The 27,987-nt window shown below is 43.3% G+C and overlaps 3 long non-coding RNA genes across 3 annotated transcripts; all 3 read right to left on the bottom strand.

Annotated features, from left to right (window-relative positions):
* LOC125377789 lies at window positions 1-27,987 on the bottom strand. Its single transcript, XR_007219814.1, has 3 exons — window positions 27,889-27,987; window positions 26,122-26,169; window positions 1-152 (listed from the first exon to the last, which is right to left on the bottom strand). It is a non-coding gene; the product is annotated as an uncharacterized LOC125377789 (long non-coding RNA).
* LOC125377792 lies at window positions 4,643-6,901 on the bottom strand. Its single transcript, XR_007219817.1, has 3 exons — window positions 6,842-6,901; window positions 6,181-6,229; window positions 4,643-4,930 (listed from the first exon to the last, which is right to left on the bottom strand). It is a non-coding gene; the product is annotated as an uncharacterized LOC125377792 (long non-coding RNA).
* On the bottom strand, window positions 17,792-20,330 carry LOC125377790. The gene is made up of 3 exons (XR_007219815.1): window positions 20,143-20,330; window positions 19,696-19,742; window positions 17,792-17,863 (listed from the first exon to the last, which is right to left on the bottom strand). It is a non-coding gene; the product is annotated as an uncharacterized LOC125377790 (long non-coding RNA).

Here is a 27,987-nt window from a genome sequence, read left to right as displayed (position 1 = left end):
TGTCAACGTCATATCTGGCGACGAACTCCGCCTGGACCTCGGTTGGCTCCACAATGCCGTCGCCATCTGTGTCAATGTCGGCGATGACGTTGCTGATCACCTGGCTCGGGAGCAGCTGGTCATGGTTGGTGTGGTTGCAGGAGTAGTGTTTTCTGCGGGCAGAAAAGCCCCCGATGAGTTGGGGCTTCTTTCAAAATTATTCCAGTTCTAAAGTGGGCTGGAGGAAATGTGAATGCAAACGTGCCCCAGACGTTTCCCACGAACGGGTAATGGTGCGGACAACCAACTGCATCTGATCTGATATACTAGTTTATACCACCCATCCATAAACTGCACCTGATCTGATAAATAATTAAGACAATGTACCCATAAACTGCACCTGATCTGATAAATAATTAAGACAATGTACCCATAAACTGCACCTGATCTGATAAATAATTAAGACAATGTACCCATAAACTGCACCTGATCTGATAAATAATTAAGACAATGTACCCATAAACTGCACCTGATCTGATATAATAGTTTATACCACCCATCCATAAACTGCACCTGATCTGATAAATAGTTTAGACAATGTATCCATAAACTGCATCTGATCTGATATACTAATTTATACCACCCATCCATAAACTGCACCTGATCTGATAAATAGTTTAGACAATGTACCCATAAACTGCATCTGATCTGATATAATAGTTTATACCACCCATCCATAAACTGCACCTGATCTGATAAATAATTAAGACAATGTATCCATAAACTGCACCTGATCTGATATACTAGTTTATACCACCCATCCATAAACTGCACCTGATCTGATAAATAATTAAGACAATGTACCCATAAACTGCACCTGATCTGATATACTAGTTTATACCACCCATCCATAAACTGCACCTGATCTGATAAATAGTTTAGACAATGTACCCATAAACTGCACCTGATCTGATATACTAGTTTATACCACCCATCCATAAACTGCACCTGATCTGATAAATAGTTTAGACAATGTACCCATAAACTGCACCTGATCTGATATAATAGTTTATACCACCCATCCATAAACTGCACCTGATCTGATAAATAGTTTAGACAATGTATCCATAAACTGCATCTGATCTGATAAATAGTTTAGACAATGTATCCATAAACTGCACCTGATCTGATAAATAATTAAGACAATGTACCCATAAACTGCACCTGATCTGATAAATAATTAAGACAATGTACCCATAAACTGCACCTGATCTGATATAATAGTTTATACCACCCATCCATAAACTGCACCTGATCTGATAAATAGTTTAGACAATGTATCCATAAACTGCATCTGATCTGATAAATGATTTAGACAATGTACCCATAAACTGCACCTGATCTGATATACTAGTTTATACCACCCACCCATAAACTGCACCTGATCTGATAAATGATTTAGACAATGTACCCATAAACTGCACCTGATCTAATATACTATTTTATACCACTTACCAATAAACTGCACCTGATCTGATATACTAGTTTATCATCTAAAACTGGCTCCCACAGGAGATATCTCTTGGATGAAATCAAGCGATATCTACACTTTAGATATCGCTGCAATGAAATTACATCATAATGCTTTGCAGACCATTGTGACATCACTGGTTACCATGACGTCACAATCAAATGACATCACTAATGGCTCTGCTACTGAAGCTGTTTGCAGTACTTTTTATACCGAAGACACTGCTAATTACTGTCTACAAATTAAAAAAGTTGAAAGAATGATGTTGGATGATAAATAAAATCTCATCCTCGTGTCTTTTGATATCAAATATATCAACACTCGTTGATAAAAGTGGCAAATATCCTCGGCAAGCCTCGGAGTTTTTCCACTTTTATCAGCTCGTGTTGATATATTTGATATCAAAAGACACTCGGGTGAGATTCTCTATTTATACCACTTACACATAAACTGCACCTGATCTGATATACTAGTTTATACCACTTACCCATAAACTGCATCTTATCTGACATACTAGTTCAGACAATGTACCCATAAACTGCACCTGATCTGATATACTAGTTTATACCACTTACCCATCAACTGCACCTGATCTGATATACTAGTTTATACCACTTACCCATAAACTGCATCTTATCTGACATACTAGTTCAGACAATGTACCCATAAACTGCACGTGATCTGATATACTAGTTTATACCACTTACCCATAAACTGCATCTTATCTGACATACTAGTTCAGACAATGTACCCATAAACTGCACCTGATCTGATATACTAGTTTATACCACTTACCAATAAACTGCATCTTATCTGAAATACTAGTTCAGACAATGTACCCATAAACTGCACCTGATCTGATATACCAGTTTATACCACCCATAAACTGCATCTGACCAGATAACCCAACATATACCACGCACCTACAAGCGGCATCTGATATGCTAGCTTATACCAGTCATCTATAAACTGCATCTCATATGAGATATAGCTTATACCACAAACAGGTCTGGACAGCGCACCTGGTGTTGGGGAGTTTGACAGCGCTCAGTAGATACAGAAAGTAACAGGTCTGGACAGCGCACCTGGTGTTGGGGGAGTTTGATAGCGCCCAGTAGATACAGAAGGTAACAGGTCTTGATAGAGCACCTGATGTTGGGGGGGGGGGGGGGGGGGGGGGGGGGGTGGGGGGGATAGCGCCTACTATATTCTGCCCTTCATGTGTTGATGAGAGATATTTAGAGATTCGTTACATAAAACTATCCTACCTTTAAGTTACCAACTGACCCGTGAAGATCCGGGGTAGAATAGGTCTTCAGCAACCCATGCTTGCCGTAAAAGACGACTAACGGGATCGGGTGGTCAGGATCGCTGACTTGGTTGATGCATGTCATCGATCCCAATTGTGTGGATCGATGCTCATGATGTCAATTACTTAATTGTCTGGTCCAGACACGATCATTTACAGACCGCCGTCATATAGAAGGAATATTGCAGAGTGCGGCGTTAAACAAGAAACAAACAAACAAACAAACAAACAAACAAAGGATCACCTGCTGGAGAGGTTTGTCATTAACGATAGGTACAGTAACAGGCAAGCGTTGGTGTTGCACAAAGCAATATTGGCGCTTAGACTGGGCAAGTGGGCCGGAACAGCGCTAAGATGATCGTAACTCCCATACTTTAGCATAGGCTTACAATAGTCTTAACGCTAAGATCGCTTTGTGCAAGTGGGCCCTGGTCTCCCTGTGGGGATTCCGGGTTAAATAGGTCTCCATCAACCTATGCTGGTCTTCTCATGGGCATTCCGGGTTAAAATAGGTCCCCAGCAACCCATGCTGGGCCCACTTGCACAAAGCGATTTTAGCGCTAAGATGATCGTAACTCCCATACTTTAGCATAGGCTTACAATAGTCTTAACGCTAAGATCGCTTTGTGCAAGTGGGCCCAGGATGAGGTTTTGACAAGAAAAGTTAAGATTCGCCACATAGCGGCATGGAACCATCAGCAACTATACCTGGAGGAGGAGAAGTACAGCTAGTGTTCCACAAGGCTGTCTGGCTGATACTACCGACAAGCGGGCGCGTTACTTCTCATTTAAAGTGTGAAGATGCGAAGGAGTGTCGTTATAAAAAGTAAACATTTGTGCAGACTTTGTACACCTGTGTCTTTCACAGAGTTGTCACTTTAATTTGGATCGCGTTGAAGTCTAAAATATGCGTGTGATAGAGGCAAGGTCACGACAACTATGCAGTGTCACTATTTGAGACGGATCTTCTGTTATTTGGTTCTCCATATATGGAAACATACTCTAAATTTTAGAAACATTTTTTCCCCGTGGGATCTCCACTGATGTTTATCGGATAGAGCGTCGGCCCGAGGAGCGGAAGGTCTGTGATTCAATTCCTAGCACGTCATACCAAAAGATGTTAAAAGATGGTACTTGTTATTCTGTCTGGCGCTCGGCATTAAGGGGCTAAGGCAAGGACGTCAGTGTACCGTGTCTGAGTAGGGTATTCATGTTAAACTGCGGCATGGTATCTCAGTGGGCTAGCACAGTAAATCGGCATCAGTCCGGACGAGTACAGCCAGCCACACATACTCAACGCACGCACGCGCGCGAGTGTGTGAATGCACGTGGCTATATACGTGCAATAATCTTGAACGCCATGTCATACCCATTTCACCTCACCTCAACCTTTCCCGCTGAATCAGGTAACAGAACACCTCGGGTCTCTTCCAAGACACATGTAGAAGGAATGGATGACATTCCCACAGCCTCTAAGCTTCAGTATATAAGTGGCGGACATTTCTAAATTTGACCCATTAGTGACAAACATTTGGTCCGATGCAAGTACCTATTTTGACTTGTACCATGTGTTCCCGGGTGAAATAATTGACTTGCCTTTGCATGTGTTTGTGATGGATGTCACCGCTCTACCACTAGGCCACGGAGGCGGTCCTTTAAACAATAAAATTCTTAGATAAAATGTTTTGTATAACAAATCTAACCATCAGTTTTTATTGCACATTTGGGTGTACCTACATATAATAGCAAACAATTAAAAATTACAAACAAATTGTTGATAAAACTGTAAATTATTAGAAATAATACATAACCACATACCACCTTATAACGGTTATCAAATCAAATAGTTGAATTTAAAGTTTTATATATATAATACACATGTATTCACACTAATGGTCTGTCATGCAAGCAAGTTATTTTGGCTGAATGACCTCGAACTTTGGTATCCGAGGGGACCTCTGGGTATTGGCGTCCTTGACTGGATTGGGGTTGATTGACTCCGCTTTTCCGGTTGACCTATTGATGCGCCTCATCACCATGTGCTTCAGTTCCTCGTGGCTCAGAGGGGGAGGCCGGTTTCTTCACTTATCTCATTCATGTCCTCATCTTCCCTACAAATACATGTCAGCATGAGACCCGTGAAGATCCGGGATAGAATAGGTCTTCAGCAACCCATTTTTGCTCTAAAAGGCGACTATGCTTGTCGTAAGAGGCGACTAACGGGATCGGGTGGTCAGGCTCGCTGATATGGTTGATACATGTCATCGATCCTAAGTGCGTCGATGATCGATGCTCATGATATTAATCACTGGATTGTCTGGTCCAGATTCCATTATTTACAGACCGCCGTCATATAGCTGGAATATTGCTGAGAGCGGCGTTAAACAACAAACAAACAAACAAACAAACAAACATGTCAGCATGACAGAAAAGCAGAATGTAAAATAATGCATGACCACAAATTGTCGTTCAATTTATTTATTTATTTTACATCTTTGAAACTGTGTACGGAACTGAAGATGAGTCCCTATCTCTTGGGTGAGTGAATGTTGTTTTAGGCCACATCAACAATTTTGCAGTTCTTCTCAGAAATAATCAATGGAAACAAAGGTTCAACTAAAATTGGTGTTTTTTTAGGCCGCTAAAAAAGATCGTGGGAAAGTACCTATCTAAATCCTTAAGACTGTGTTTGTGACGGGGATGGAACTAACTACCCAAGAACTGGAGAAGCTATTGTGACGATGTTATTGGAGGGATTACTTACCCAAGACCTGGAGACACATTGCCTGATAGAACTTTTGAGATGTTGCACATTGTACAACACATCACTCACCAATATACAGACATATTGCCTGATAGAACTGTTTAGATGTGGCACATTGTACCACACATAACTCACCCATATACAGACACATTGCCTGATAGAACTAGTCAGATGTTGCACATTGTACCACACATCACCCACCCATATACAGACACATTGGAGACTAGAACTTTTGAGATGTTGCACATTGTACTACACATCACCCACCCATATACCGACACATTGGGGACTAGAACTTTTGAGATGTTGCACATTGTACCACACATCACTCACCAATATACAGACACATTGGAGACTAGAACTTTTGAGATGTTGCACATTGTACCACACATCACTCACCAATATACAGACATATTGAAGACTAGAACTGTTGAGATGTTGCACATTGTACAACACATCACCCACCCATATACAGACACATTTCCTGATAGTAGTGTTATGATGTTGCACATTGTACCACACATCACTCACCCATATACAGACACATTGCCTGATAGAACTATTGAGATGTTGCACATTGTACCACATAACACTCACCCATATACCGACGCAGTTCCGAGTAGAAGGAGGAGGGCTATCATGGTTGCTGAAACAGGTGAGGAACATCAGTCTATCACTCTTCTCATTGTACACCCACAGAACTGTGACCGCCGTGAACATGAGTGTCATAGTAAAATGTCTGCAGTGGTTGTATGCAAGTGTGGTAAAAAAGGGGATGACAGGGTCTGGGTATACACAAGAACTAGCAAGTGTTGACCGTAAACGTGGTGTGAGAAGAGGTGGATGGGTCTGGGTATGTACAAGAACTAGCAAGTGTTGACCGTAAACGTTGATTAGAAGAGGTGGCGGGGTCTGGGTATGTACAAGAACTAGCAAGTGTTGACCGTAAACGTGGTGTTAGAAGAGGTGGCGGGGTCTGGGTATGTACAAGAACTATCAAGTGTTGACCGTAAACGTGGTGTTAGCAGAGGTGGCGGGGTCTGGGTATGTACAAGAACTAGCAAGTGTTGACCGTAAACGTTGTGTTAGAAGAGGTGGATGGGTCTGGGTATGTACAAGAATTAGCAAGTGTTAGGGGAGGTGACAGGGTCTGGGTATATACGAGAACCAGAAAAAGGTTGTATTAACAGTACAATAGTTGTAGGTATGCAAGCATCGAGTTAACATGAAAGGTTTTCTCACTACTTTCATACATTACCTGTTGAAGTGTTCAAGCGGGATCTTCCACTAGAAGTGTTATCTCTTATATAAAGTCTTGCAAAGGGAGTGGTGCAGATGGAGTACCTTAATTAATTCACAGCAGATTTAACACAGCATGTTAGGTAAGGACTCCATGTTTAGATAGAAGAAAATGTTGAATCCCAAACTATGTAGTGGGTCACGTAGGATGTGTACAAGAAGTATCTGGGGATTTATTCTACGCATGTACCCATCGTTATTCCGATATTCCTGTTGTAGAACTATTAGACCCGAGTATCGTCTTGTTGGGGTCTCGTCCCCAGCAACATTGGAGAGGCGACTCAGTGCATCGGGGTGTCAGGCCCGATGCTACCACGTCATCGTATCATGTCTGCGAGGGACGTTGATCATAATACCAAATACCGATTTGTCTGGTCCAGCCTCGGCAATTACACGCCGTCGTCATATATTTAGAATATTGTCGAGTGCGGCGTGAAAAAAACTAAAAGAAAGAGTATCTAAATCAACATTGCTAGAAGCGCTTGTCGTATCTCTAAGACGTGGCCATTCGGTGGCTGAGTTCTGTTGGAAATGCTAGAAAACTGCTTTTTTGGCTTCATTTAATAAATACGAGTCAAAGGACTATAAAAAGAGCATATATTAAAATATCGCGAATTGCCCTAATCTAACCTGTCCTAACTGGCACTGTGATTACGCTCAAAATGTACTTTTACAGGTAAAATGATGATAAACTTAGAAAATATTCGTGTGTTGTCATGCATGTATGAAATGGCCTATAACCTGAGATAATTACCTAACACCTGTCCCCAGGTGATGACCTCACACCGTCCCGTGCATTCTCCCAGGTGCACATGTCACCGAGTTGGGGGTGGTCTCAAAATATTGCTGTTATTGTACTTAATTGACATGTGCGTAGGTAGGGTAGCAATTTAGGATATATATTGCATTAAATTTGCTTGGAAACAAATGACCTCATGATGGAATAGTTAAGAGCTACGAAACGGGATGCGTATTGGAAGGTTGCGGTTTTGGAATCCAGAAGTATTTGTTGTTCTACAGATGATTTCTTGAGGTAGCATTTATCTCCGCTGATGACGTATATGAATCTGTACTTTTGAATGTCGCGTTGTCTTGCCACGAACTCTTTACACTTGGCCAAAATGGGCACAAGAGGGTTGAACTCACAATGTCTGACTGGCGTACGTAACACAACGTAACCGTGTTGTGCCGCCAGCACATATGTCGTGTTCTTATTCCGCCGATTTTTTCTACATGAGTTGAACTTTCGTTTTATATGGTCTGAAACCGACGATGTCATATATTCCTGTATGGTCGCCTTCAGTCTACTCATGGTTTGGGCGACAGTATCTGATTCCCAGACGTTATATTAACTGTCGTTACCCATGACAATGACACTGGCGTTGTTTAAAATGGGGAATAGCTGAAATTCCAACCATTCTATGAACAAATCACCTCCTATAATTTCCTCATGAAATTCATCAGTTTTCTTTTTCGCCTCGAAAACTAGCACACATCCATCAATAAGTCCCATATCATGGGTTGCAGCGTGTAAAACAATGACACGATTACCTTTATCTGATGGTACCATGGGTGCTTTTCCACATGTAGTCAGTGGCATGATTCATCAAGGTAAATTATCTGGACGCCGTGACTGTGATAGTTATAAATGGTTCGGAGATAATGTGACCTCATAAACAGGATGGAATATTTTCCCCTGAAAAGTGCTCCGACATTGCCATGCTCAGTGTATCGAAATTCCATCTCTTGGAGGGCAATAGTTAATGCAGTTGACATTAATTGTATCTTTAATTCCTCCCTGATTCTACTACAAGTCAGGGTTACCTTCTGCTCATAAAGCTTGTACACTATACGCCTAATCACCCTGTATCACAGCTATCTACTATCCTCTTACGTCCCAGTTTTGTTTTTGAGACCACCCCTATACCTGTTTTGTTTTATTTATCATACCGTAGGCTTGATGGTATGAACTGAAAACCCAATAACTTGGGCAGTTCGGTAATTCACCCTATCTGAATTAATAAATGATTTCCCTCTATCTCTCTAAGTGTAAAGAACTTGTATACATTTCCCATTACAGATCGTGTACCATGGTTATGGCTATGCAAGTGTTATGTAACATGCTTCATGGGAGCAATGTTAACAAAACAAACGCATCGTCATTTTGTCATTTTAGAATTTTCTTAAAATTATTTTTGTGTGTGGATTAGATGTTTTATGAAGACTACATTATACTTTCTTTCGAATTTGTCTTCTTTTAACTTGTCGATAGGACTCCTTGTGACTGAAATACTTCAAACCACAGGTAGGGCGATCTGTAGTTACTCCATATTTCAATAACAACTTTCTGTGAAAAATTATATCCTTATTTAACAGGCAAAAAGCAGTTTTCTGCCATTTCCGACCGTACTTTAACAAGTGTTGAAAGCACTCGTGGTGTTAGAGGAGATGACGAGGTTGGGTATATACAAGAACTAGCAAGTATTGACAGTACACGTGGTGTTAGAGGAGGTGACGAGGGCTGGGTATATACAAGAACTAGCAAGTGTTGACAGTACACGTGGTATTAGAGGAGGTGACGAGGGCTGGCTTTATACAAGAACTAGCAAGTATTGACAGTACACGTGGTATTAGAGGAGGTGACGAGGGCTGGCTTTATACAAGAACTAGCAAGTATTGACAGTACACGTTTTGTTAGAGGAGGTGACGAGGGCTAGGTATATACAAAAACTAGTCAAGTGTTGACAGTACACGTGGTGTTAGAGGTGGTGACGAGGGCTGGGTATATACAAGAACTGGCAAGTGTTGACAGTACACGTGGCGTTAGAGGAGGTGACGAGGTCTTGGTATATACAAGAACTAGGAAGTGTTGAAAGCACACGTGGTATAAGAGGTGGTGACGATGTCTGGGTATATACAAGAACTAGCAAGTGTTGACAGTACAGGTGGTGTTAGAGGAGGTTAAGAGGGCTGGGTATATACAAGAACTAGCAAGTGTTGACAGTACACGTGGTATGAGAGGAGGTGAAGAGGTCTGGGTATATACAAGAACTAGACAGTGTTGACAGTACACGTGGTGTTAGAGAAGGTGACGAGGGCTAGGTATATACAAAAACTAGCAAGTGTTGACAGTACACGTGGTGTTAGAGGTGGTGACGAGGGCTGGGTATATACAAGAACTAGCAAGTGTTGACAGTACACGTGGTGTAAGAGTTGGTGACGATGTCTGGGTATATACAAGAACTAGCAAGTGTTGACAGCTAACGTTGTGTTGGAGATGGTGACGAGGGCTGGGTATAAACAAGAACAAGCAATTGTTCACAGTACACGTGGTATTAAAGGAGGAGACGAGGTCTGGGTATATACAAGAACTAGCAAGTGTTAACAGGACAGGTTGTAAGAAGGGATGACGAGGTCTTGGTATATACAAGAACTAAGATGTGTTGACAGTACACTTGGTATTAGAGGAGGTGACGAGGGCTGGGTATATACAAGAACTAGCAAGTGATGACAGTTCACGTGGTATTAGAGGAGGTGACGAGGGCTGGGTATATACAAGAACTAGCAAGTGTTAACAGGACAGGTTGTTAGAAGGGATGACGAGGTCTGGGTATATACAAGAACTAGCAAGTGTTGACAGCACACGTGGTGTAAGAGGTGGTGACGATGTCTGGGTATATACAAGAACTAGCAAGTGTTGACAGCTAACGTGGTGTTGGAGATGGTGACGAGGGCTGGGTATATACAAGAACTAGCAAGTGTGGACAGTACACGTGGTATTAAAGGAGGTGACGAGGGTTGGTTTTATACAAGAACTAGCAAGTATTGACAGTACAGGTGGTGTTAGAGGTGATGACGAGGGTTGGGTATATACAAGAACTAGAAAGTGTTCACAGTACAGGTGGTGTTAGAGAAGGTGACGAGGCCTAGGTATATACAAAAACTAGCAAGTGTTGACAGTACACGTGGTGTTAGAGGTGGTGACGAGGGCTGGGTATAAACAAGAACAAGCAATTGTTCACAGTACAGGTGGTGTTAGGAGAGGTGACGAGGGCTGGGTATATACAAGAACTAGCAAGTGTTAACAGGACAGGTTGTTAGAAGGGATGACGAGGTCTTGGTATATACAAGAACTAGCAAGTGTTGACAGTACACTTGGTATTAGAGGAGGTGACGAGGGCTGGGTATATACAAGAACTAGCAAGTGTTGACAGCTAACGTGGTGTTGGAGATGGTGACGAGGGCTGGGTATATACAAGAACTAGCAAGTGTGGACATAACACGTGGTATGAGAGGAGGTGACGAGAGCTGGGTACATACAAGAACTAGCAAGTGTTGATAGTACACGTGGTATAAGTGGAGGTGACGAGGGCTGTGTATATACAAGAACTAGCAAGTGTTGACAGTACAGGTGGTGTAAGAGTTGGTGACGATGTCTGGGTATATACAAGAACTAGCAAGTGTTGACAGTACACGTGGTATTAAAGGAGGTGACGAGGGTTGGTTTTATACAAGAACTAGCAAGTATTGACAGTACACGTGGTGTTAGAGGTGATGACGAGGGTTGGGTATATACAAGAACTAGAAAGTGTTCACAGTACAGGTGGTGTTAGAGAAGGTGACGAGGCCTAGGTATATACAAAAACTAGCAAGTGTTGACAGTACACGTGGTGTTAGAGGTGGTGACGAGGGCTGGGTATAAACAAGAACAAGCAATTGTTCACAGTACAGGTGGTGTTAGAGGAGGTGACGAGGGCTGGGTATATACAAGAACTAGCAAGTGTTAACAGGACAGGTTGTTTGAAGGGATGACGAGGTCTTGGTATATACAAGAACTAGCAAGTGTTGAGAGTACACTTGGTATTAGAGGAGGTGACGAGGGCTGGGTATATACAAGAACTAGCAAGTGTTGACAGCTAACGTGGTGTTGGAGATGGTGACGAGGGCTGGGTATATACAAGAACTAGCAAGTGTGGACATAACACGTGGTATGAGAGGAGGTGACGAGAGCTGGGTACATACAAGAACTAGCAAGTGTTGATAGTACACGTGGTATAAGTGGAGGTGACGAGGGCTGTGTATATACAAGAACTAGCAAGTGTTGACAGTACAGGTGGTGTTAGAGGAGGTGACGAGTTCTTGGTATATACAAGGAGGTGACGAGGCCTGGGTATATACAAGAACTAGCAAGTGTTGACAGTACAGGTGGTGTTAGAGGAGGTGACGAGTTCTTGGTATATACAAGGAGGTGACGAGGTCTGGGTATATACAAGAACTAGCAAGTGCTGACAGTACAGGTGGTGTTAGAGGAGGTGACGAGTTCTTGGTATATACAAGGAGGTGACGAGGTCTGGGTATGTACAAGAACTAGCAAGTGCTGACAGTACACGTGGTGCTGGAGGTGGTGACGAGGGATGGGTATATACAAGAACTAGCAAGTGTTGACAGCTAACGTGGTGTTGGAGATGGTGACGAGGGCTGGGTATATACAAGAACTAGCAAGTGTGGACAGTACATGTGGTATTAGAGGAGGTGACGAGAGCTGGGTATATACAAGAACTAGCAAGTGTTGATAGTACACGTGGTATTAGAGGAGGTGACGAGGGTTGTGTATATACAAGAACTAGCAAGTGTTGACAGTACAGGTGGGGTTAGAGGAGGTGACGAGTTCTTGGTATATACAAGGAGGTGACGAGGTCTGGGTATATACAAGAACTAGCAAGTGTTGACAGTACAGGTGGTGTTAGAGGAGGTGGCGAGTTCTTGGTATATACAAGGAGGTGACGAGGTCTGGGTATGTACAAGAACTAGCAAGTGTTGACAGTACAGGTGGTGTTAGAGGAGGTGACGAGTTCCTGGTATATACAAGGAGGTGACGAGGTCTGGGTATATACAAATAATAGCAAGTGTTGACAGTAGAGGTGGTGTTAGAGGAGGTAACGAGTTCTTGGTATATACAAGGAGGTGACGAGGTCTGGGTATGTACAAGAACTAGCAAGTGTTGACAGTACACGTGGTGCTGGAGGTGGTGACGAGGGATGGGTATATACAAGAACTAGCAAGTGTTGACAGTACAGGTGGTGTTAGAGGAGGTGACGAGTTCCTGGTATATACAAGGAGGTGACGAGGTCTGGGTATATACAAATAATAGCAAGTGTTGACAGTAGAGGTGGTGTTAGAGGAGGTAACGAGTTCTTGGTATATACAAGGAGGTGACGAGGTCTGGGTATGTACAAGAACTAGCAAGTGTTGACAGTACAGGTGGTGTTAGAGGAGGTGACGAGTTCCTGGTATATACAAGGAGGTGACGAGGTCTGGGTATATACAAATAATAGCAAGTGTTTACAGTAGAGGTGGTGTTAGAGGAGGTAACGAGTTCTTGGTATATACAAGGAGGTGACGAGGTCTGGGTATGTACAAGAACTAGCAAGTGTTGACAGTACACGTGGTGCTGGAGGTGGTGACGAGGGATGGGTATATACAAGAACTAGCAAGTGTTGACAGTACAGGTGGTGTTAGAGGAGGTGACGAGTTCCTTGTATATACAAGGAGGTGACGAGGTCTGGGTATATACAAGAACTAGCAAGTGTTGACAGTACAGGTGGTGTTAGAGGAGGTGACGAGTTCTTGGTATATACAAGGAGGTGACGAGGTCTGGGTATGTACAAGAACTAGCAAGTGTTGACAGTACACGTGGTGCTGGAGGTGATGACGAGGGATGGGTATATACAAGAACTAGCAAATGTTGACAGTACACGTGGTGCTGGAGGTGGTCACGACTGCCAGGCATGTACTTCGACGTGAAAAGATTACATTAGATTACACTGGAAGTATTATCTCTTATGAAATGTGTTGGAAAGGAATGCTGCGCAGCCTACTCTAGTTCACAGCTGTTTGATTGCCTCACACACTGTCGCGAGCAGAGGTCATGGACTACATGTTTAGATAAAAGCAAATGTTGAAACACCATCTTTGTAGTGTGGGACACGAAACGTGATTTTGGAGGATGATGTGAAGCTTCTGTATATACAAGACGTGTCGCATGTACACATCGTTATTCCGATACATTGAGTGAGTGAGTGAGTTGGGTTTAATGCCGCTTTTAACAGTATTCCAGTTATATCACGGCGTGTCAGCTTAAGGTGGGAGGAAAGCCCGAAGTGATGCAGGTCTCAGACGTTTACCCCTTCGGTGAAACCGACGAGCACAGGTATGGTGCTGACAAACCTCGGGGCGAACCGGGATTCGAACTCACAATCATAGGTTTCTGGCTTGCCCAAGGATCGCAACTCTGCACAGCGAATCGCAGCGCCTTAGACGACTGGGCCACCCGTGCCCCCTGATACACTGAGTGAGATTTCTCAGTTCGCTATACACGTCACTAATTAGTGATAGATGGGATTTTCGGTCATCAGATATCAGTTCGCTGTATCCGTTAGTTCGCTGTAGAAAGTTCGTTATATACGTAAATTTTATATGATATTATATAGGAGATAAATCGGGGATTTTGTAACAGTTTGTTGTATCCGTTTGTTCGCTATATCCGTTTGTTCGCAATATCCGTGTTCTAATGTATTCCTACTGCATCACTATAAGACCTGAGTATTATAGGCCTAGTTATCGTCCCGTTCGGATTTCGTCCCACGCAACATTGGAGAGGCGACAAAATGGATCGGGGTGTCAGGCTCGGTGATTTGGTTGATACCATGTCATCGTATCCTGTCTGCGAGGACGTTGATCATAATATCAAATACCGATGCTCATGATGTCAATCACTGGCTTGTCTGGTCCAGATTCGACCATTACAGACCCCCTTCATAGACTTAGAGTATTGACGAGTGCGGCGCTAAACAGGCAAACAAACTAAAACAAAGAGAACTAAATCAACATTGCTAGAAGCGCTCGTTATATCTCTAAGACGTGTCCAGTCTGTGAAGTGTTGGCTGCAGATGTAGTTGGTGTCATGATGAGGTTGTGTTGTGGATGCAGGTCATCCTCAATTATCCAGGGTACTATATATCCATCCTTTGTGATATATACCCTGGACCCATTCACCATCAACGTTTCGTTTCGGAAGTGACGTCACCATATCAATCTCTCGTATCACAAATCGGCACATCATTTTTCTCTCTTATGAGAGTAATTTGATTGGAGAGATATTTTTAGTGTCATTGTAGGATATATCCAACTAGATGGAGATATAATACACGCTTTAAGTAGCTTTAAGTTAAACATAATAGAACTTATCGTTGTACCCACGGAAGAATGTGTACTCGACAAATATACTGAACCGCAAAGGAAACGTCACCATGGATAGATATATGAGAAACCTCGTTTGTCCAAACACTGTAAACATACTTTGAGACATATTTAAAAGATGAAACTTGGCAAAACTGATCATCAAGGTTGAAATTAATGTCTCAAATGTTCTTAGAGTGAAACACAACACTAGTCTCTGAGAAGATGGCCTCACAAGTCAGTATCTCGTGTGTCCGCCATGTGTATTGATGACTGCCGTGCAACGTCGATACATGGAATGGTTGAGGCGGTTGATGAAGGCCATAGGCACTTGAGCCCACACTCTGAGGAACGCCTGACGCAGTTCAGCTGCAGTTGTCGGCCTTGGTCGGACGTCATTCAGCCGTCTTTGAAGCTCGTCCCACAGGTGCTCAATTGGATTTAAGTCGGGACTGATGGCAGACCGCTGCATGGTTTTGATGCCATTCTGCTGGAGAAAGTCTCTTGCTACTCTCGCAGTGTGGGCACGGGCGTTGTTATGCTGAAACTCGTGGTTGCGGCGACGTGCGAAATGAGGTATGGCGTGTGGTCTCAAGACTTGATCAATGTACCGAGCTGCTGTGACACCATTGCCTCTCCCTGGACCGTTGTTCTGGAAGACCACAGGGCCGACCTTCTGTGCAAGACCAATTCCACTCCACACCATGATGCTCTGACCACCCCACGAGCCTCTCTCAACAACACAGCGTCGCCAGACTCCATCTCTGCCATCTGCTGTTGAGATACAGTAACGACTGTCGTCTGAGAAGAGGACTCTTCTCCATTGCTGGTGGCGCCAATGCTGGTGCTGTGTTGCCCACTGAAGACGGTCCCGGCGATGACGTGGTGTCAGAATGGGTCCTCGGTGTGACCTGTGACAGTGGAGGTGTCTGCTCGTCAATCGTCGACGCACGGTGTCCGCAATAATGTGTCGCTGGTGTGTCCCCATGGTCTGTCGAGCAGTTTCCGCAGCAGTAACAAAGCGATCTTGAAGATGCTGTCGTACAATCTGACGATCCTGACGTCGGGCGGTGACTCTTGGTCTTCCACTACGCGGTCGGTCATCTGTTGTGTTGGTGGTCTGGTACCGTTGCTGGAGCCTGTATATGGTCCTTACGTGGACTTGAAATGTATTGGCTACCAAGGTCTTGGTGTCGCTGATTCTCTTGTCAATCTTGGCATGTGGTAGCAATTCAATAACGAACCAATGTTATCCGATCTGGCTGGATTTTTATTGGGCAAGAAATGGGGGAACGCATGTGCATTTCAGTTTGCACGGAACTCACGTTACCATGACCGTTGCCGTGATGCGTTTGGGCGATCGGTTTTATTGTCATCTGCTTTGTATTTTTATCATCAATTTCATTTTTCCGGACAAGGTAATGTTAAATTTTAAAAAATAAAAAATTACCCAGATATTTAAATGACAACTTTTCATGCAATGTTACTTGGGGTGACGTTTCTTTTCCGGTTCAGTATATTAATGTTAAATATTCGTCAAAATGATATATAATCAATATTTACGGACCCTGCACTGTCATCAGTGTTATAAACAAATCTCAGCTGTGTGTAGGTCTCTGGCTATTCCCATGTTACCAGAAACTAATCATCATGAAGTCTTTGGTCAAAACTTGATCCTGGACCAGGCAACAGGAATTAACGGAGTGTCACTATCTCACATGGACTATCTCTGTGTGTTACTAGTTACTTCAACCAATGTCATTTATAAGCAATAGGCCGTGACCATGATAACTGTGTAATGGGTCATAAAAGCTTCACTTAGAACGTGATCGCAGTCTGTACTGCCGGGTCGAACTATCGCATCCCCACCTTGAGCGTTCTATGTAGAAACCATGAGTTGTGAGTGTGTGTGAGTGTGAGGGTGTGTGTGTGAGTGTGTGTGTGCGTGCGTGCGCACGCGTGTATGTGTGAGTGTGTGTGTGTGCGTGCGTTCGCACGCGTGTATGTGTGAGTGTGTGTATGTGTGTTTGTTAGTTAATGTGAGTGTGTGTGTATGTGATAGTGTGTATGAGTGTGTGAGTATGTGTGAATGTATGTGTGTATGTGTGTGTGCGTGTGAGTGAGTGTGTGTATGTGCGTGCGTGCGCACGCGTGTATGTGTGAGTGTGTGTGTGAGTGTGTATGTGTGTGTGCGTGCGTGCGCACGCGTGTATGTGTGAGTGTGTGTATGTGACGTGTGTGTGAGTGTGTCTGAGTGGGAGTGTGTTTGTGTGTTAGTGTGTGTGTGTACGGCGTGTGAGTGCAAGCGTAATTTAGTATGTCTGTGTGTTAGTGTGTGTGTGTGAGTGAGTGAGTCTGTGTGTGTTAGTGTTAGTAAGTGTGTTGGTGTGTTTGTTATTGATACGCATCCTGAAAACCTCCACACTTTGTAGAGTGTGTTGTCATAAATCCAAAACATGGAAGTATTGTAATTCTGATTTATAAAAAAACCCACAATTGGTGGCTTTCATTGTAGTATGTAAATGTTTTCTCATGTCCTATCTACGCAGATCCAGTGGTCCAAATATAGGGCCCTCACAACACCGGACCTTCGCACGTCATCAGCTCATCTTCATAGTCGAGCAACACAGTGGGACCCCTCCTACCCACTCTGACAAACAAAACACATTTGGAATGTCGATCACGATGTTTTATTTCACAGCGGACATCAGTTGGCGTGAGCTGTAACACAGTTGGTGTAGAGCTGAAACATACGAAGTGTTAACACGTCTCATAGTGACATAGTGAGTGGTTCACGCCTCTCCCAGACATATGGGTGGGGGAAGAGAGGGGGAGGGGGTTACTTGGGTTCATGGAAAAGTTACACGGAGAAAGTGGGGGGTCGGCATGAAAAAATAATAGTTTTTTTCAAATAATGTGGTAGAAATTTGAACATTTTGTGGGTACTGGTCATTAATTATAGGACGGGGTCATAAACAAATGTTACATTTGGGAAGGGGGTGGGGTTTGTGGGGGTAGTGTGTGTGTGCGGGGAGCGGGAGGGGGGGGGGGGGGGGGGGTTGAGGGTTGAGACACTATGATACTAGAGGATGCGCCCGTCATGGTTTATTCCCCCTGCAGTGTTTTATTGTACGATAACCAACCCCCACTCGTCGTATGTTTCTTAAATACGTTTTAATAAAACATATTCCTAAATGAAAATCGTTGTACTTTGTTATTCAATCTGTTGTGAAGTAATCATGAACGATGTATCTGGATCCAATGTGCTGAAAAGAATCCTTTTACCGGACACCTTCGCCATTTTGTCAGAGATGTATACGAGATATATCCTTAACCCTTGAAGATCCGGGGTAGAATAGGTCTTCAGCAACCCATGCTTGCCGTAAAAAGCGATTATGCTTGTCGTGAAAGGCGACTAACGGGATCGGGTGGTCAGGCTCGCTGACGTGGTTGCTACATGTCATCGATCGTGCATCGATGCTCATGATATTAATCACTGGATTGTCTGGTCCAGATTCGGTCATTTACAGACCACCGTCATATAGCTGGAATATTGCTGAGAGCGGCGTTAAACAACAAACAAACATGCCAGCGGGACAGAAAGCAGAATGAAAAGTAATGCATGACCATATATTGTCGTTCAATTTATTTATTTTTGCTGAGTGCGGCGTTAAACAACAAACCAACCAACCAACTTGGTGACGGAATTTCAGTTGCCATTCGTAAGTAAATGACGTTTTGGTTACCAAAGTTACCAAAATGACTACCTGTTGGTTGAGGTGTGGCCTCCTTGGTTGTAATTTATCAGATTGTTGCACACCATTATGGAATTTCTATTTTCAGGTCATTTTCGACGTTAGGTTTTAATTGTCGATGTTTATGATTGCCTTTTGATATTTATTTTGGATTTGTTATTACATTAAACCTAGATACACTCAGAGTTGACTTATCTGCTTCAAATAAACTTGGCAGACAGGTGATGATTGATCATTAAAATGTTTTATAGGTGTTCGGGCATCTAGGCCCATTTACACCTTGCCCATAATAAAGGTTTGCTAAGTACCTAGATCTTTTATAAAGTATCAATACTGCCACACGCTTTAATGTAAGCGAGAATGACATTCTGAATTGGTGAACAATATTCCTAGAACATAAAATACCAGACAATGAGAAGTCAATATTGAGAACTGTTAGAGACTCCACCATTGCCTTACGCTGATTAACATACTGTTGGTAATACAAAATGAGCTACATTATCAAGCTGATTACACACTGTACAATGTGCAGAAATGTCTTTATCAATAGCATTTAGATAAGCTCCAAGACCACAATGCCCAAGACGAAGTCTGGTTAAGAGAACATCCTCTCTCTGATTATTTCTAGTTATGTGTAATTTAGTGACAAAAGGATCGATGCCAAAGAGAATACGTCCTTTTAAAGGAAGATGCCCATCTCGGCTGCCATTTTGTTTTAGCATGGGTCATACTGACGGTGCCTAACTCTTCAGAAGAAGGTAAAATTGTTGGCAGATAGGTATCAGGGTATCACTCAAAAATGTATTGTTACATGACTTACGTTCATCATGTAGGTCCTGAACTCTGCGATCGAGATTTCCCCATTTCCTGCAATACATAAACCGTTGTCAAGGGTTACAGAGAGGGGAGACAACTCATATGTTCAGCCATTCCATCTGTTTTAGAGACTGTCAAGGCCAAAGTTTTCACATTTTCTGAAACTGGCGACAAAGTGAGAAACAATGAAGGACTATTTGTGTCCTGTGTTTTCATTTGAAGAAACCGAAATTTACGAATTAGGGGGTAAAGACACGAAGCCGAACTGCTTTGGAAAGGTGGAATCTGATTGGATCAAGAACCTACAAATCCTTCACTTTGATTGGGCGTTAAGTACCTCAAGATTCATGTAATGTGACCTGTTATGGGTGTGTTCGCAGATCTACACGCAGAGAGGTATTGTCCCCCCCCCCCTTCCTGTAACATAAAAGAGACATGAATGCACACCCACCGTCAGTGTCGAGATTTTTTGACCAAGCGACGAGGTCACTGTCGGTCAGACGCATGTCGTTGTTCATGTCGAAATTTTGGAAGAGGTAGCCGACAAAGTCGCGAACGTCGAGGTAGTGCCGATGCCATTGTAATGTAAACTCACTCTCTGTGATATTGCCGTTTTCTGAAACAACATAATGTTTTCGTTAAACCTAAGGCATAATTATCTTTCAAATATTTTCTGCACCAATATTATTCACTCATGATGCGTTCTGTGCTAAGTTAGTGTAAGAGAGAGAGAGAGCGAGAGCGAGAGAGAGAGAGAGAGAGAGAGAGAGAGAGAGAGAGAGAGAGAGAGAGAGAGAGAGTTGGTGACTAAGGAAGCTACGGTGTCGAATGGGGCCAGGGTATTTATCATTATGCATGTACAAATATCATACACTTGAATTCTTGTCAGACACAGAATACTGCTTCAAGGCACACAATGTCCTTTTACAACATACTATCAAGCATTTCCAGCAAACAGGTTTGTTTTGTGTAAAATTATATTATATTACCCATACGGGTCGAAGGATCGTGTGTAAACGCCTTCCGATAATTGCACATGTGCATTCAGCGATTCTCAATGTTGGGTGTTCATTTGAAGCCATAATACGTCACAACGCTTTACTGTTGAGTAAAAGCCGATATAACGTCATCCATTGTTCATCGCGACACACATTGATTACATCACGTCATCTGAACAGTAGGCATCCTTCAGTGAAGTGTACCTGCGATAAAGTACACTTTTTGAATTACGTCATAATGGACTGACGTCATGGCGCTGTTCAAGTTCCATCCTTGGTAACACCGTTCTTTCATTATTGTCATGCAAGATGGCGCATCCACGTCATAAACTTTACATTTTAAAACTAATCCCATATATGATATATAACGGACAAATGTATCAGAGAAGGTAATTTTTAATCATTTATGTCCAAAGAAGGATTTTAATTAACGGCGGTAACTATAGTTTGTTCCAAGCACCTACGGTATTCGGTAATAACATCAACAGTTTAAATCATAAGTCCCAAGCACGAGAATCTGATGATGGCACACAAGTTCAGTAGCGTGTATGGACACCATGTGCGTTGACAACTGCCACACAACGCCTCCGCATGGACCTTGTGATTCTTGTGAACACGAAGACGACGCCATTGTTGCTGCAAAATGGTGCCAAGATCTTGCAAATTCTGTGGTTGGTTCTGGAGAGTGCGCAGACTTCTGCCAAGACCATCCCAGACGTGTTCGATGGGATTGAGGTCGGGAGACCTTGACTCCCCCATTCGTAAGGAAATTCCTTGTCAAAATTGCTGTGTGGGGTCTGGCATTGTCATGTTGGAAGATCAAACCTGGTCCATGTGCTGCCATAAAAGGCAGAAGTTCGGGTGCCAGTACCTGGTCGCGGTAAGCAGCAGCGTTGAGGTTTCCACGGATGACAAGAAGCCTGGAACGTGCATTGCCACAGAAAGCACCCCACACCATGACACTTCCGCCTCGAAATCTGTCAACTTCCTGTACACAACACTGGGCGTAACGTTCATGACGGCGCCTCCACACCCTCGCCCTACCATCAGCAAATCGAAGATTAAATCGGGATTCATCACTGAAGACGACTTGATTCCAATTCCTCTGAGTCCATCGTAAGTGCCGCTGTGCCCACAACTGAGGTTGACGTCTGTGTAATGCAGTATGGCCGTAGTGCTTGAAGGTGAGCAGTTCTCAGACGGTTTCGAACAGTTTGCGCTAAACCCCTAAACAGTTCATTTCTGGTTGATGTAGCCGTCAAAAATCGGTTACGGAGGTGACGTAAGACAATCTGACGATCCTCTGCATGTGACGTCACACGTGGTCAACCTGGCCGAGGGCGATCAGCGGTGGTACCCGTTTGCTGTAGACGCGTCTGTAAATCATGAACAGTCCGTCGACTACAACGGTTAATTTATTACCCATCGTCCTTGAGACTTCAGCTACGGACGTTCCCGTCTGCAACATGCCAATGGCACGTTCACGTTGCACATTTGAAAGGCGTGGCATGACAAATGGCCGTAAAGACTTTTGTTTTCTTGTGTTTTTCTTTTTTTTGTTAATGACTGCTAAGAAGTATGGCTGAAAACACGTGCGGTATTATGGCCACGTGACCAGTTGCACGTGAAAAAACACTTTTGCCATGATGATTTTGATCGATTCACCTGCACCTGTGTTATCTGAAGACAATACGTGGCCATTACTGTTTAAATACACAATAAGGGCCAACAATGATAACTGGTCAAAATGTTAAAATTTTAGGATTGTGAGTGAGTGAGTGAGTTTGATTTTACGCCGCTTTTAGCAATATTCCAGCAATATCACGGAGGGGGACACCAGAAATGGGCTTCACACATTGCACCCATGTCGGGAATCGAACCCGGGTCTTCAGCGTGACGAGCAAACGCTTTAACCACCAGGCTACACGACCGCCCCTTAGGATTGTGAAGTTTGTAATTTGGTTCAGTATATTTGAATAATATTACGTGGGAAGAAATATGTCAAGATGATGTCAGTCATATATCATGCCGCAGGCATCTCCCAAACATACATACACCATTGTGCCCGTGCCAAAGCAGTTTGAAACTGTCCGAGGCGGGCGTTGGTGCTCTAGGAATTATGTCTGTCTCTGGGTAAGGGAAAGAGCATCTTCACGAGGCAAGTGAGTTAACTGACTATAAAAGTCCAGTTTCCACCCTTGCCGAACTGGGCTGCAGGTGTAGAGTTATATTTTGGCTGGACTAACGTGCCTATGCATAGTCCAATCAAAATCGCGCACCGAAATCGAAAACCGGTTCGTAAACTGTCATGCAGATTTTGTGTCGATTGCAGGATTTGCACAGCATGTGCACCGTCAACTCGTTGTCAAACAGATATTTTCCAAATCTTTTCAAGTTTTCAATCAAGGTCCTCACGTGATTCGATGTACTTCGCGATGTAAGACTCGTTTGATCACAATATAGATCTTGATTGTCGATCATATCCTCTTGACTGGGCGCCGCCATTTTGTTTGAAGCAAACGCAAGTGATACGAGAGGTGGAATCTGATTGATCCATAGGAGAGGCATAGAAGGGACATAACTCGTAACAGCCACTGGTGACGCTAGGATCGTGCCCAGGAATTCCAGCCTGATTCGGCAAGGGTTTTAACTGGACTTTTAAAGTCAGTTAACTCTCTTGCCTCGGGAAGATGCTGAATGAGCAATCCTTGATAGGTTTCATAACCACCTGTTAGTCAGCATACGGCATTTAGCAACATACTAAAGTCAAGCAAAACGGCCGCTGTTGGAGTCACGTGATTAAATTGAAGCAAATTAATATGAAAACTTAAATTTAAAAATTCCACTTATTGTTGTATAAGATTATGGGTAAACAAACAATGTAATATGACCTATTCAAATAATAAAACATCCCATTTTAGTGGTGTATTATTATGTCTCAAACGTAAAATATGCCTCTTAACGTGAGGGTGCAGGCAATTAGGTGGAAGAGCCCGACAATGAGACCTGTTCGAGGATTTTAAGTTTACGTAACTGGTCATTACAGATTTGATTTTAAACCCAGCTTCAATATAACATGAGGTTAGTCTTAAAGTCGGCCTCTTTGAAAAGTAATAAAGTTTGCTCTACCCCCATGTGTTGTGTAATAAAGTATTGTTTTGCCCTGAACTATCATGACGTCAAAGCTCACTGACGCAAGCAGCAAAACTATACTTTATACACTACACATGGGGTAGAGCAGTCTTTATTCTTAATTATATTTCTATTATCTACTCAAGACTCAGAATTATCTGTTTCTCGTAGCTCGTTGATTATTCTCTAAATATCCAGACTATCAAATGGCCAGTCCCTTCTTGAGATGCGATCAACATTGGCAAAATACAGTCTTGGGTCCCTTGCCGTTATTCGAGGGTTTACGGTACTGCCCCTACTAGGAAATAGGATGTCAAATTGACTGATTGATGACGATTTAGGTAAGACATGGTTGATGGAAACTATATTTGTTACCAATATGCCAACTGTATCAAAATGGCCTGAAAATAATCGAGGGTCAGGTATGGAATCCAAGAAGGGACATTGTCGCATTGTCGCCCTCAGGGAAACAAGCGAAAAGTATTAAAATTAACCAAAGCGCAACAATGCGACAACGCGACAACGCGACATTTTGGCCATTTGTTGCATTGTCGCGCTTTGAATGATATTTTTTATATTACCAAAGGGCGATTACGTCCCTTTAAAGATTTCATATTCAGGCAAACCAATGACAGAAAGCTTGAGCAACGACGCGAAATTGGCCATGGCACCGAGCTTAACCACGCGATGAACTTCAATCGGTAAGAGGCGACTATCGGGATCGGGTGGTCAGACTTGCTGACTTGCTTGATGCAGGTCATCCAAATTGTGTGGATCGATGCTCATGATATCAATCACTGGATTGTCTGCTCCAGACTCGATTATTTACAGACCGCCGTCATATAGCAGGAATATTGCCGAGTGCGACGTAAAACAACAAATCAACCGACACTTCAGTCGACTCTTGCAACAAGCATAGGTTACAGGGCACCGATTCTTATCATAATGATTATCCTACTGTCAACGTCATATCCGGCGACGAAGTGCTGGACCTCGGTTGGCTCCACAATGCCGTCGCCATCTTTGTCAATGTCGGAGATGACGTTGCTGACCACCTGGCTCGACAGTAGATCGTCATGATTGGTGTGGATGCAGGAGTGGTTGTGGCCATGTTTTCTGCAGGCAGAAAAGCCCCCGATAAGTTGGGGCTTCTTTCAAAATTATTCCAGTTCTAAAGTGGGCTGGAGGAAATGTGAATGCAAACGTGCCCAAGACGTTTCCCACGAACGGGTAATGGTGCGGACAACCAACTGCATCTGATCTGATATACTAGTTTATACCACCCACCCATAAACTGCACCTGATCTGATAAATAATTAAGACAATGTACCCATAAACTGCATCTGATCTGATATACTAGTTTATACCATCCACCCATTAACTGCACCTGATCTGATAAATGATTTAGACAATGTACCGATAAACGGCACCTGATCTGATATACTAGTTTATACCATCCACCCATAAACTGCACCTGATCTGATAAATGATTTAGACAATGTACCCATAAACTGCACCTGATCTGATATACTAGTTTATACCACTTACCAATAAACTGCACCTGATCTGATATACTAGTTTATCATCTAAAACTGGCTCCCACAGGAGATATCTCTTGGATGAGATCAAGCGATATCTACACTTTAGATATCGCTGCAATGAAATTACATCACAATGCTTTGCAGACCATTGTGACATCACTGGTTACCATGACGTCACAATCAAATGACATCACTAATGGCTCTGCTACTGAAGCTGTTTGCATTACTTTTTATACCGAAGACACTGCTAATTACTGTCTACAAATTGAAAAAGTTGAAAGAATGATGATAAATAAAATATTACCCTCGTGTCTTTTGATATCAAATATATCAACACTCGTTGATAAAAGTGGCAAATATCCTCGGCAAGCCTCGGACGTTTTCCACTTTTATCAACTCGTGTTGATATATTTGATATCAAAAGACACTCGGGTGAGATTCTCTATTTATACCACTTACCCATAAACTGCACCTGATCTGATATACTAGTTTATACCACTTACACATAAACTGCATCTTATCTGACATACTAGTTCAGACAATGTACCCATAAACTGCACCTGACCTGATATACCAGTTTATACCACCCATAAACTGCATCTGACCAGATAATCCAGCATATACCACGCACCTACAAGCGGCATCTGATATGCTAGCTTATACCAGTCATCTATAAACTGCATCTCATATGAGATATAGCTTATACCACACGCAGATAAACTGCATCTGATCTGATATTCTATAGCTTATACCACTCACCCATAAACTGCTACAGATCCGATTAGAACAAGGAAAGCTATCATGATTCTGAAAAATAATAAAATGGAGTTTGAGTTTGAACATTATTTATAGTAAATGGAACAGATTCATAGCATCCAGTACACCTGGTGTTGGGGGAGTTTGATAGCGCCTAGTAGATACAGAAGGTAACAGGTCTGGACAGCGCACCTGGTGTTGGGGAGTTTGATAGCGCCTTGTAGATACAGAAGGGGAGTTTGATAGCGCCCAGTTGATACAGAAGGTAACAGGTCTGGACAGCGCACCTGGTGTTGGGGGAGTTTGATAGCGCCTAGTAGTTACAGAAGGTAACAGGTCTGGACATAGCACCTGGTGTTGGGGAGTTTGACAGCGCCCAGTTGATACAGAAGGTAACAGGTCTGGACATAGCACCTGGCGTTGGGGAATTTGATAGCGCCCAGTAGATACAGAAGGTAACAGGTCTGGACATAGCACCAGGTGTTAGGGAGTTTGATAGCGCCTAGTAGATACAGAAGGTAACAGGTCTGGACAGCGCACCTGGTGTTGGGGAGTTTGACAGCGCCTGGTAGATACAGAAGGTAACAGGTCTGGACAGCGCACCTGGTGTTGGGGAGTTTGATAGCGCCTGGTAGATACAGAAGGTAACAGGTCTGGACAGCGCACCTGGTGTTGGAGAGTTTGATAGCGCCCAGTAGATACAGAAGGTAACAGGTCTGGACAGAGCACCTGGTGTTGGGTGAGTTTGATAGCGCCTGGTAGATACAGACGGTAACAGATCTGGACAGCGCACCTGGTGTTGGGGGAGTTTGATAGCGCCTAGTAGATACTGCCCTTTATATGATGATGTGAGAGAGATATTTAGAGATTCGTTAGATACAACTATCCTACCTTACCAACTGAACCGTGAAGATCCGGGGTAGAATGGGTCTTCAGCAACCCATGCTTGCCGTAAAAGGCGACTATGCTTGTCGTAAGAGGCGACTAACGGGATCGAGTGGTCAGGCTCGCTGACTTGGTTGATGCATGTCATCGATCCCAATTGTGTTGATCGATGCTCATGATGTCAATTACTTGATTGTCTGGTCCAGACTCGATCATTTACAGACCGCCGTCATATAGAAGGAATATTGCAGAGTGCGGCGTTAAACAAGAAACAAACAAACAAACAAACAAAGGATCACCTGCTGGAGAGGTTTGTCATTAACGATAGGTACAGTAACAGGCAAGCGTTGGTGTTGCACAAAGCAATATTGGCGCTTAGACTGGGCAAGTGGGCCGGAACAGCGCTAAGATGATCGTAACTCCCATACTTTAACATAGGCTTACAATAGTCTTAACGCTAAGATCGCTTTGTGCAAGTGGGCCGGAACAGAACACCTGGGCCCACTTACACAAAGCGATCTTAGCGCTAAGATGATCGTAACTCCCATACTTTAGCATAGGCTTACAATAGTCTTAACGCTAAGATCGCTTTGTGCAAGTGGGCCCTGGTCTCCCTGTGGGGATTCCGGGTTAAATAGGTCTCCATCAACCTATGCTGGTCTTCTCATGGGCATTCCGGGTTAGAATAGGTCCTCAGCAACCCATGCTGGGCCCACTTGCACAAAGCGATTTTAGCGCTAAGATGATCGTAACTCCCATACTTTAGCATAGGCTTACAATAGTCTTAACGCTAAGATCGCTTTGTGCAAGTGGGCCCAGGATGAGGTATTGACAAGAAAAGTTAAGATTCGCCACATAGCGGCATTGAAACATCAGTAACTATACCTGGAGGAGGAGAAGTACAGCTAGTGTTCCACAAGGCTGTCTGGCTGATACTACCGACAAGCGGGCGCGTTACTTCTCATTTAAAGTGTGAAGATGCGA

The sequence above is a fragment of the Haliotis rufescens genome, unplaced genomic scaffold (genome assembly GCF_023055435.1).
Source record: "Haliotis rufescens isolate VD_foot unplaced genomic scaffold, xgHalRufe1.0.p SCAF_99, whole genome shotgun sequence".
NCBI classification, from domain to species: Eukaryota; Metazoa; Mollusca; class Gastropoda; order Lepetellida; family Haliotidae; genus Haliotis; species Haliotis rufescens.
Note: the sequence above shows the minus strand (reverse complement) of the source record. Positions and strands in the feature narration are given on the sequence as shown.